Genomic DNA, 12,964 nt, shown 5'->3' on the forward strand with positions numbered 1-12,964 from the left:
TTAACAAAAAACGGCCCATGAAATCTGTTCAAAAATACTTTCCAACTAAAATATTGATCCTAGCGAAAAATCTTATAGAACCTTTCTTGTAGAAAATATTATGTAGATTAATTCTGTCTAACATTATTTTTGACTGTGAGCCACCGTTTTTGAGTTATTAACAAAAAACGGCTCAAATATCTATTTAAAAATACTTTCCAACTAAAAAATTGATCCTAGCGAAAAAAGTTATATAACCTTTCTTATAGAAAATTTTATGTAGATATTTTCTGTTTAACATAATTTTTTGCTGTGGGCCACCGTTTACGAGGTATTGACGAAAAACGGAGCATGTAATCGATTAAAAAAAACTTTCTTACTAAATTATCCGTTTATATATTGATCCTATCGAAAAACGTACATAACCTTTCTTGTAGGAAATTTTATGTAGATATTTTCTGTTTAACATATTTTTTTGCTGTGGGCCACCGTTTACGAGTTATTTACGAAAAACTAAAAAAAATGACTTTCAAGATCGAATGGCAGGGTACGGACCCCACCTCATGTCATGGCATTATTTTTCCATGGCTATTTAGACCCTCATCTTTCACTGGTAAAAATGACAGACTGCCTCAAGAACCTTTTTTGTAATTTTTTTTTTTACCACTTTGTACCGTTCTGGCACGGTGAAGGACCCGGCCAAATGATCTGGCATAAATACTATGTGACTTCTGAAGAACTCTATTTTCACTTTTTAATAATTCCAGGTTGCCTCAAACACCTTTTTTGGGCCTCAAAAAATTAAATCTTTAAAAAATCATAGCTCGATAAAGCCCCGCTCCCCAGCTGCCAGACTTGCAGACCTGATGTTGGCTATGATCAGAGAAGCATCTGAGCACCTTTCCAGGTTGCCTCAAGGACCTACTCCAAAATCCTGCCAGCTCTCCGTCTACTACCAATAAGATTGTGTCAGATGTTTTTTCTGGTGACTGTAGGAATTTTTTTAACAAACTCAAAATATTGTTAATTGATATTTCATTATTAGCATATTTTTATTCAGTTAGAACGTGTATGTAGGTACATTGTGAATAGATCTATACGATGTCATTTAGGTATCAAATTGTTGTCGCTCTACCTACATGTTTTGAACGAGATGGTGTAGGTAGTGAGCAATAATAACAAGCATGGTAGGTCAGCAATTCCCGTCAACTTTGTACAAAAATTAAGGGAAAAGTTAAATTTGTTTTTATTAATTCCTATTTTGTTACCAAGATTTTGTTGATGAATTGAGATTTTATTAAGTTTTATTTCGTCATTAAGGTTCTCTAGTATCTATATTTTCTTAATTATAACAATTATCCTGTATATATCTTACGAAAGTCGAATTATATTACTAAATGTTGGTAACAAAATAGGATCAATTAAAATTTGCTGACGTGGCATTGTACAAAGTTGACGGGAATTGCTGACGTATCATTTTGACGTAAATTAAATATAAAATCTAATTAACCTCTTAATTTAACCTCAAGATAATATGAACGTTTTTCCGAAAGTTTATTACAAATATTTGTTTATGAATAGATGAAAATTAAACGAGTTTATTTAAATACATTGGTTTTTGTGTGAGTGACAATCGTTTGGGCGAGGCATTGGGAATGCAGGAGCAGGTGGGTAGCGTGTAATGTTCCTTTGTTTGTTAATGCCACATATTTAATTACTTATGTATGTAACTTAACATCGGTTTCTGGCTAGCTAACTGTAACTGTGGCTACTGAACCACAAACATTATTTTGACTAGGTTCCTACTAGAAAACTTTTTCTTCTTCAACAAACTTTCAAGTAATAATAAAATAAAGTGTATTTTAATATTTAGGTGTCATTATTATAATTTTATATCAAAATTATAATTTAAAATTGATTCTTACGTATCCTCTTCAAAAAATCTCAATTTACTATGGGTACTTATGTATAATCATTCGAATGATATGTTTAAGCTGAAAAAAATGTAGTAGGTATTTTGATGAACCCATGTTTACGAAAAATTATGTCTGAAATCGGAATATATCGGGCAAATAAATTAACCTATGCACAAATATTTAAGCACCATTTACTTTAACTATATTAAAGTTAGACAAATGAGTAATGTTGGACTTATGCTAGTAAATCACGAGCGCCATTGTATCCGCTTATGACTGATAGTTCATTGAGATAATGGATTGCCAGCGGCGGCGGTACAGTCAGCGTCAATAGTAGCAGAGGAAACAACACACCAGAAGGATCAGACGCCGACAGAATAGCAGTCTGGCTAGGGATTATATTAAATACAAAAATAGAGATTGCCACACAAAACTAACAAAACATACGCGGGACATAACAAAGTTACCAACGCCACTCGCATGTTTTGACCCCTGTAATACAACTGTTGCATAAAATACTATTTGCTGACTTGACTGATGGACTGCGTTCAGTTCGAGTTATGAATAAGAAGGAATTAGGCTTTGATCGCAACTGGTTACGTACAAGGCGGAAATAGCCTTCGATCGCTACGGTTACGAAGCTCAGGGTGCGTAGCCGAATGGCACTAACGCTCACGAAACGCTCACGAAACGAAACGCTAGTAGATATCTATCTCTATCGCTCGTGCGTATTGGCGTGACAGAGCCGGACTAACTGGCGCGGCGTTTCGTTTTCGTTTGGCGTCGGAGAAATGCCATTCGGCTACGCACGCTGGTTGCGTACGCGGCCGAAGGGGCTGACTGTACCGATCGCTGTATCGTATTTCATCCTGGATATTTTACTGGTTTCACTTTGCAGTTTCAAATTGACGTAATGTAGATAAGTAATAAAGCCAATTCAATTGGTTTGACGTTATTACTGATGGCATCGTTGTTTGTTATAAAGGTAATTAATTAATTATAGGTAGTAAAAACAGAATTAATCATCGCAGAGCAGCTTGTGTCGTGCTGTTGCGGAGGAGGGTGGTTTTTTCAGAATTCCCTGCCTCCAGGATGCCTTCAGCCCTTCACCGACCGTCCAGATTAGTATCATTAGAGCTATATAATGTAGGTACTCCACACCGTTTAGCACAACTTGCCTTGTCGCGCGCGAGTTCATACATCAAGCGCAACTTCAAGTATGGACGCGCGCGACAAGGCAAGTTGTGTGAGAGGGACAGGGGTGGAAAACATCGGTTGACAGCATTTGCTCCAAGCTACAACTGTAGAGCTAAATAGATCTCATCTCTTCGGTATACATTCAAAAGTAAGTAGGTAAATACGTATTTTGACATCTACTTTCAAAAACAGGCCCCGTAGCCGAATGGCATTTCTCCGATGCGAAACGCTGTAGAGATGTAGTCTGGCTCTGTCGCGCCAATACGCAAGAGTATTTATATCGTGAACGATTGTGCATTCGGCTACGCACACTGGACTTTTTTGTTTTTTACGTCCTCAAAAAGTATAACCCAAACAGAATGATAAAACTGGCCTGTATTGCAGTTGCAAATTTAAATATTTGATTTTCAGTAAACTGATACACACTCCTTGAAAGCAATGACCACTGCCGTATTTCCAATTAATGGATGAATGGATTATTCTGGGAAATGTTAAAATTAAGGATGTTTAAGCTTTTAGAGCTTCATTTTATTATGATGCTTCCCTTAAAGCTTATGGTGCTGTCAAGTTCTCTAAAGAGTGTTAAAGTATAGAATATGTAATAGTACAAGTATGTGATGCCATGGCGTCTATACGTATTGTATATAAACTTGACGATCATTGCCAGGGAGCGTACTTTTCGTGCCGATGACATCAATTTGACGTCACGCTCCATATAGGATGATCACAAATTGTTTTATTGTAAATTATTAATCATTAGTCATCAATCATTTTAAGTTATGAATTTCTTTGCATGGTAATTAATGCAAGAAGGATGGTGTCCTTTACGTTAGAGAGGAATTCTCTTTTCTACGTATACAGGGTGGCCCATTCAAATCGGTCAGTATGGGAAAGTCTGAAACTATAAGACATACGAAGATTTGTTCTTAGGAACCATGTCACCGATTTTGATAAAAAGAAAAACTGCATTCATACAATTAAAAAAAAAAGTGTACCCAGCTGGGGAATCGAACCCGGTTGTTTTGAAAAAATAAACTTACACTATTTCTATTCAGATATCGTTTGTGTAGGTCTTAAGCAGTAAATATCTCTAAGAAACATAATGTCTAAAATGAATAAAATGCATTTTTTTCACATACTTTTATTTATCATAGTAGGTGTTCAAAGTGACCACCGTCTTTTTCAATACAATATTCAACACGTCTAGGTAACGATCTTACTATTGCATTTTGTATCTTCATGTGGTGAATCTGCGTTAAAGTTGACTCTATGGCTACTTTTAGGTCTTCAACGGTGTTATAGCTATTTTTGTACACTGTTGTAAAGATGAAGTGAACTTGCTGAATATTGTAACGGTGGTCACTTTGAACACCTACTATGATAAATTAAAGTATGTGAAAAAAATGCATTTTATTCATTTTAGACATTATGTTTCTTAGAGATATTTACTGCTTAAGACCTACACAAACGATATCTGAATAGAAATAGTAGAAATACAACCTTGGCGTCAGGTGGCAACCGGCCGTAAAACTCCAGCCAACAACCCACAAACTCCTTGTATGAAAGTTGTATAAAAATGAGAAAGTCTAATACTAGGGCGTCCCCCTTAAGCGACGTAGATGCGAACAAGGCTATCAACGAGAAACATGCTAGGGCGTTCCCCAAAAGCGACGCTAGGGACAAGAACCGTCGTTCGCACCTAAAAACCAACGACAAACTCAGACTCGCAACATGGAATCTCGGCACAATGACAGGGCGCAGCCAGGAGCTAAGTGAAATCTTAAAAACCAGAGAAATTAATGCCTGCTGCATTCAAGAGACCAAATGGAAAGGGTCAAAATCCAGAGACATAGGGAATGGTTATCAATTTGTGTATCATGGGACTGATACTAGAAGAAACGGTGTAGGCGTCGTACTAGACAATCATCTCAAACAGAGGATCATCAACGTGGACAGAAAGAGCGACAGATTGATTGCCATAAAGCTAGCAATGGATAACCAGCAACCTATGAACATTATTTCTGTGTACGCCCCGCAAACCGGCTGCTCCGAACAAGAAAAACAAGACTTCTGGGAGGATTTTGATGAAGTTATGCAGAATATCCCACCCACTGAATACATTCATATCGGGGGAGATCTGAACGGACATGTAGGCGAAGGAAATGATCTCAACTATGACGCACATGGGGGATATGGATTGGGTCCTATAAATCAACAAGGTATAGATATCCTAAATTTTACGACCAAGCACTCCTTGAAAATTGTTAATACACACTCCCGGAAGAAAGCTGAACATCTTATCACCTATAAATGCTCAAACCATAAAACACAGATAGACTTCATTGTAACCAGTAGCAATAGCCTTAAACTTTATAAGGACTGCAAAGTGATCCCAGGTAATGCACTTACGTCACAACATAGACTCCTAGTCGCAGTGATGACTCTACCCAAGCCTATAAAAATGCACATAGACCGGTCAGAGAGCATAAAATGGAAAGAGTTACATACTCCCAAGGGATCACAATTCCTTGAATGGGCGGCCAACTATGTGATAGAAGATATGGAGGAGAACAAGTCGGGCAGCCAAATGTGGGACGACTTTCAACACATCTGCCTTAAGAATGCAAAAGCATCTCTAGGAATATCGCGCGGAGGCCTGCGTCTGAATAAGGAGACCTCTTGGTGGAACGAAAGTGTTAAAGACTTAATAAAAGCAAAGAGAAAGGCATTCAAGCTGTGGCAAAAGTCAAGTCTAGAAGAAGATCGTCTTGAGTATAAAAACCACAAGAAGATAGCAAGATCTGCTGTAGCACAATCCATAGCAAAATCTAGAGAAGACTTCTATGATAAACTAGAACAGGCGGAAACGGAGAATGCCATTTATAAAATTGCCCGACAACGTTACAGATCCTCGCTCGATATCAAAACTAACAAATACATCAAGGACACCCAAGGCAGGCTCCTTACAGCAAATAAGGATATCAACAACCGTTGGAAGGAATATTACGAACAACTAATGAACGAGGAATACCCTAACGCACTTATGCTACATGAGCTTGCCACCCAGGGACCCATATACTGCATAACAGTGGAAGAAGTAAAGAAGGCATTAACCAAAATGAAGTATCACAAAGCCACGGGGCCGGATCAGATACCAGCGGACATCTGGAAGAAGACGGACCAAACGGCACTACCCTGGTTGACTAAACTGTTCAATTGCATTATCAAAGATGGCAAAATCCCTGAAGGCTGGCGTAATAGCACACTGTGCCCTATTTATAAGCAAAAAGGCGATATTGCACAGTGTGGCAATTACAGAGGAGTAAAGCTCACGTCACACACGTTAAAACTCTTCGAAAGAGTCATTGCCTCACGTTTATATGATCATATCCTCATAACCGAAAACCAGTATGGCTTCACGCCTGGCAAATCGACGATCGATGCTATCCAAACACTCAGGATTGTGATGGAAAAACACCGTTTGAATAAAGAAAATTTATATCTCATTTTCATCGATTTAGAAAAAGCTTTCGATAGAGTCCCTCGAAGGCTAGTATGGCAGGCGATGAGAAAGCAAAACATCCCAGAGTACTACATAACTATAGTCCAAGATATGTATAAAAACACCAAAACACATGTAAAAAGCCCTGCCGGCCTTAGCGATGCATTCGGCGTAGAAGTAGGGGTCCATCAAGGATCAGCTTTAAGCCCTGTACTGTTTAACATGTGCATGGACTACATCACCAGAGACATACAAAAGCCAACACCAGAATGTATGCTTTACGCGGATGATATCGTCTTACTATCGAAAAATGCAGCAGACCTTCAGGAAATATTCTGTCAGTGGACAACACGCATAGAAAGTCACGGGCTACGTATAAGTCGGAGTAAAACCGAATACTTAGAATGTAACTTTGGAGGTACAGAAGAAACTGGATGCAACATTTATATAGACAATCAAGCACTACCCAAAGTAAACAGTTTCAAGTATCTAGGCTCGGTGCTTACTTCGGATGCAAAAGTCGATAAAGACGTAGATCACCGTGTCAACATCGGATGGCTTAAATGGAGATCACTATCTAGTGTCCTCTGCGATCACAAAATGCCTGTTAGAGTAAAAGGAAAAGTTTACAAAACGGTGGTTCGACCAGCCATGACATATGGTGCAGAGTGCTGGACGTTTAAGAAAGTACACCAACAAAAGCTCCACACCAGCGAAATGAAAATGCTGAGATGGGCGGGAGGAGTTACCAGACTGGATAAGGTCCGAAACGAACATATCCGAGGATCGTTTAAGGTAGCACCGATAGTTGAAAAGGTGAAGGAAAGCCGGCTGCGCTGGTACGGCCATATCCTCAGACGGGATGAGGACCATTCTGTTAAGAAAGCCCTAAAGATACCCAACCAATCCCGAGGAAGGGGAAGACGACCCGATACCTGGTGGTCAGACATGCAAAAAGAGATTCTGAGTGAGAACCTGAGTACGCAGACAAGCCAGAACAGAGCACTTTGGCGCAGAAATACAAGGAGACCCGACCCCAGATGAACTGGGAAGAGGGACAGGCAAAGAAGAAGATCTGAATAGAAATAGTGTAAGTTTATTTTTTCAAAACAACCGGGTTCGATTCCCCAGCTGGGTACACTTTTTTTTTAATTGTATGAATGCAGTTTTTCTTTTTATCAAAATCGGTGACATGGTTCCTAAGAACAAATCTTCGTATGTCTTACAGTTTCAGACTTTCCCATACTGACCGATTTGAATGGGCCACCCTGTATATTGTATTGTGTTGTGAACAATACTATTTAATTAAATTTATGTATAAAAACAAATCAAATAATTTTATTCACGTTTCATATTTCAAGTAAGTTTTATTTATTCCACATGTAAATGGACTGTACGCTCCCTGATCATTGCTTACAAGATCAGCTACAAACAAAACCCTCATTAAATGTATAATATACATAGTTTTGATTAGGCATCATAACTCTACTTTTCCTTCTTTTTCTGCTAGGAAAAACATACCTCATAAAGCAATACTGAACATATTTTGAGAGCGTATGTTTTAGCTGACTTAATATTTACTCAGCATTCAGCTTCATAAATATGCTTGCTGCAGGCTGGGTTATTATATAAAATAGCCATATCTACGCATCTGAAACGCGAGGCGTGCAAATTTCCTGTCTGCCATAATGGCCCCCTACCTTAATTCATGAGCTTGCTAGCGACGAAACCGCCACGCGCGTGACATAATGAATATTGCTTTAGGCGAAAAGCCTGCTTTTAAACCCATCTTGTCAGAAAAGCAGTAGGTATTTACTTAACATGGATTTTTTTTTATACGGCAATGCAACTAAACGATCTCCAGTTCCCATCCTCTCGAATCGTATTCGATACTGAAATTCTTATGGTATCAAATACTGCGTATAATGGAAAATCAATATGAATACTTATAAAACTAAATAATATACCTTAAGTAGTCTCATTTCCCGTGAATGCTCCGACTTTCAGCCCACTCTCTCTAATAATGCTCCGCCCTTTACAGTATGAAATAAGTAGGTAATACTCTTGACCTTTGAGCACAGGGGTAAAATATGTTTGTTCGGGTTCGTAGAACGTCGTCGTAATTTAGAAAATCTTAGAAGTATTTGATTTTTGATATTGTATTACGGACCCATTTGTTCTAAAGACGAGACGGATATTACATTTCCTGACATTTCCGTCAGGAAGTTCGAAAGTCAAGCTAATAATTTCCCTTATTTATGTACAAAGACCGATTTTTTTAAATTCTTACCTATTCAATTAGATTTTACTAGTGCGGAATTTAGAGAAGGGAAACGTATGATAAATGTATTGTTTCCAACATTTAGTAATATCAAAACCTATTAATAATAGGTACATAAGTAGTCATACGTCTTTTACTACGTACATATCTAAATACGTAGTAAGAGTATGACAATTATATAATAAAAATGTCGTAACGATACAAAGCGATGGTGACCCATGCCATCTTAAGCAGTTGGTAGAGGTACTTTGAAAGTTTTAAGTACTCGTAACTGAGAGGTTTTTCTATATCATTGGAACGCCTCATGATTCGATTACGGATACGACAGACTGCACATGCAAATCTAAATTAATCTTCCAGTTTTCAAGGGTATCTCCCCAAAAGGCAACGTTTGCGATTTTATAGCGATTCGGATTAAAGGCTTTAGAATATTTCAAGTTCTGTTGAGTTCACTCGGAGACAGCTTAACGCTAAGTAAAAAGATTTATTCTGACATTCTTATCCGCTTTTAATTTAACGCTTTTGTGCTAGAACTGTGGTGTACTGAATTTTAAGTTCCGATCTGACCTCATTTATAAAAAGGTTACCTAAATTATTTATAATATGTTAAATATTTCCTTAATACTGTTCTTTTAAAGATTGCTTCGATAAACCCATAAAAATCCTCTCTTTACGCTCCTGCCTGTGTAGGTAGAAAAGGAACCAATAATTTGGCATGTAATTTAGTAACTGATTAGTAATCTGTGGTGTAATGATGTACGACCCACATTCAGAGTACTTCTGAGAGATGAAATGGTTATTTTCCCTTCACTAGCTCGGAAACACGTATTTTATCCTTTAATACCAACGGGTAGAAACGCATTTTATCCACTAGTGGATAAAGTAATTTGACCTTGAGTTTAGTCAAATTTTCTGCTTTAAAATTGATAAAAGTGGGTGAATCTAGTGATGACGATAATTTACCACCTGTGGAACTACTGGACGCCGTGATAAACGCGTTTTTTGCGTTGTACTTTCCTCGCTACGGTGAGGGGAAAAATTTTGTGTTACACACGGGTGCAAATGTATTTTACTTCTCGTGTGTTGAAAAACTCGCAAGTTAAGGATTCTATTCTCGAACCACTCGCTTCGCTCGTGGTTTAACTATAAAATCCTTTCACTTGCTCGTTTTTCAATTCCACACTCGGCGTTAAAATACAACTTTGCACCCTTGTATAACAAATAACTATTGTTTTACAAGGGGGCGAAGTTGTTGTTTAACCGCACGTGCCAATATTGATACCCCAGCAAGCGAAAGATTCCAATATTGAACTGCGAGCATTGCTAGTGGTTCAAAAAGTGGAATCTTGAGCGTTGCGTGGTTTCAAGGTACGAAGATTAAACAAGCGTTGCCACCGAGTGAAACACAAAATTTTTCACTATGAAAATATGAACTGTAAAACATCAAAATAAAAAAAAAATACTTTAATTTATTTAAGTAACAATTATGATTCAAAATCATCATTTATACGTAAATTCCAACACCCAGATTTGGACAGCATTTTAAAATTTGTATGAAATTACTTCACTTTTGTGGATAAAATGCAATTTTGCTATCAGTTTTCGAATAGCAAAAAAAGCCTTTATCTGTTGGTGTGGTGAAAATATGTTTGTTACATCTTGTACCGGGTATCGCTCAAAGGTCAACTAGGACGCACTAGTTCACGTGGCCTCTAACTTTACCAGTGTTGGCTAGACACCCTGTCGCCGATTTGACCTGGCTTTTTGGCCCGGTTTCAGCATCACTGAGATATATATATTGCTGTATCTTAAGAGACAACGAAAACCTAATAAAAGCACTGTTATTTTCACGACGACTTACATAGTGTTATTTAGATCTGATAGGAAAGTTCCTATGAATAATTTTTAATTTTCGTCTATTTTAATTAACTATACCTACTTATACTTCGTACAGTTATTTTAGTTACTTAATTGCACGTGCCGAGTTTCGTATTTAAGTATAAGTATAACGGTTTAGCACAAGAAAGAAAAAAATAGGTAAGAAAAAGTAATTTTCTAGATTTTGATTAAATAGGTACAGTCACCGGCATAAAGAAGTGATGATTTCTGTACCTTGTCGCTTTTAATCGTTGACAATTTCTTATAACATTTCAAACAAGACGTTAATATGACAAGGTACATAAATCATGACTTAGTTTTGCCGGTGACTGTATATAGTTAGCTACAAAAATATCTGTATCCTTCGTGCAGTTTCCATGCAAAACGAAATGCAGCTTATTGTAATATTCGTAAAATCTCTACTACTACATACAGTTATTACCACGAATCACTCTTTTAAGAGTTTCTGTAACTTGTTATGATTTTCACGTTTGCAGCAAAACTCCGCGAATTGCTCCTAGTGGGGCAGAGTTATAAACATTACAACTGTTTTACTCACAAAGAAGTGGTAATAAAACATTTATGTTTCACCAACGGAATGTTAATTGACTCACCACTCCTTGTACCTACAATATTTGTGTATGAAGTATTTTGTACCTGGAATAATGAATTAGGTACCTAAACTTACCTAAGTAGGTACTATCTACTTAAGTAAGTTTATTACGAGGCAACTCTTTGATTTTATTGTAACATTGGACTGTGACTTAATCATGACTGCTGCAGCGTAGCTGATACAGTTCTGCAGCTGCGGCAAACGGATAATTTCACCGTCATTTTCCTTGATAACTTTGCGCTGTTAGGCTTTCAATTCAAAATGAACATCAAACTACCGTTATGTACGTATTGAGTGAGTGCGTGGTTTTCAATCCAAAGGTATCTCGGGCTCGAGCCCTGGATAGTTCAACTTAATTAGTTTGTCAGAACCTTTGTATGAAATGTCATTTCATATTTACTAGCAGTTTCCTGAAGAAGGAAACTATAAAGAGGAAACCCGACTAATATGAAAGTTTTTCCTGTGTTAGAAAATCATAGTGCAGTGGCTTTCATAAAAACTAGTTCCTTCGCCAACTCACGGGATTAATTGCCAAGAGAACGTAGGTACCTGTGTGAGCCGAAGAGAATTCATAATGGGAGGTAGACGGATATGTATTGATATCGGAGCTTGTCGGTCGAGTAGGATTTAAGCTGACGTCCTTTGACCCTCTTGAACCATCTCAACTCAACCCAGTTCTAGCTTTGAAGTAAGGACCTACTTAAACATAGGCTTCGATGCCAATTGGACAATATAAAGGTAATGCTAAATTAAAAAAATATATTGAATACATTTTGGCAGTTTTAAACAAGTATAAGCGTGGAATTGACAAATAACAGTTAGTTCTAAATGTATCCAATATAACACTGAACTAATGTGCACATTATTAGGTATTTAGTTGTGTGTGCGCACTCGTTGAAGAATGTACCTACATGATTTCAGGAAGATACTTAAGCAAAAAAATGTTTCTTAAAACGTACTCTTAATTGTCTGCTGATGGTTTAAAATTTCTGCTACCTTTTCGATGGTTCGGCTACTTTGACGTGATAAGTGAATTACTGACAACCCCAAATATAACACAGGCCTGATTTAATCACCATAGATCTGATTTGACACAATCCGTGCGTAGCGTTTATGAATGGCAAACTATCTGCTTAGGTATTCGCCGCGGCCCTGTTAATCAAGTGGGTATTTTAGGAGTGCCGCGCATATTAATGAGCCAATCTGCATAATCTTCGTTTGTTGGCGCAGATTGGCTAGGCTGTCCGTAGATTTCAACTTTAGACGACTGTTTTCATCCGCGGGAATTATTTCAAAACAGAAAGTTGTCAGGTTTAATTTCGCTGTGAAGTAATTTCAATGAAGCTTGTAATTTTAAAGTTTAAGTTGAATTTTGAGTTTGTATACCTAATTTAATGGAGCATTTTAACTATAAAACTCCCGTGAGACTCAAACATATTTAAAAATATTTTAAGCGGGTTACTCACGTGGTAAGTCGATGTAACGTTCGAAATGTTTCGATCCATTTCTGAGGATCTTTCTCAAGTGTAGCGATCCCACCTTTACATGTCGAGAGCGCGACACATACTCATATCGACTTAACACGTGAGTAATCCGCT

At 37.6% G+C, this 12,964-nt stretch overlaps 1 protein-coding gene across 2 annotated transcripts in view; it reads right to left on the minus strand.

The window, feature by feature from the left end:
• Window positions 1-12,964, minus strand: part of LOC125225996 (neural cell adhesion molecule 2-like) — a 151,430-nt gene that overhangs the window by 41,245 nt on the left and 97,221 nt on the right. The window lies entirely within an intron of this gene.

The sequence above is a fragment of the Leguminivora glycinivorella genome, chromosome 1 (assembly GCF_023078275.1).
Source record: "Leguminivora glycinivorella isolate SPB_JAAS2020 chromosome 1, LegGlyc_1.1, whole genome shotgun sequence".
Lineage (NCBI taxonomy): Eukaryota > Metazoa > Arthropoda > Insecta > Lepidoptera > Tortricidae > Leguminivora > Leguminivora glycinivorella.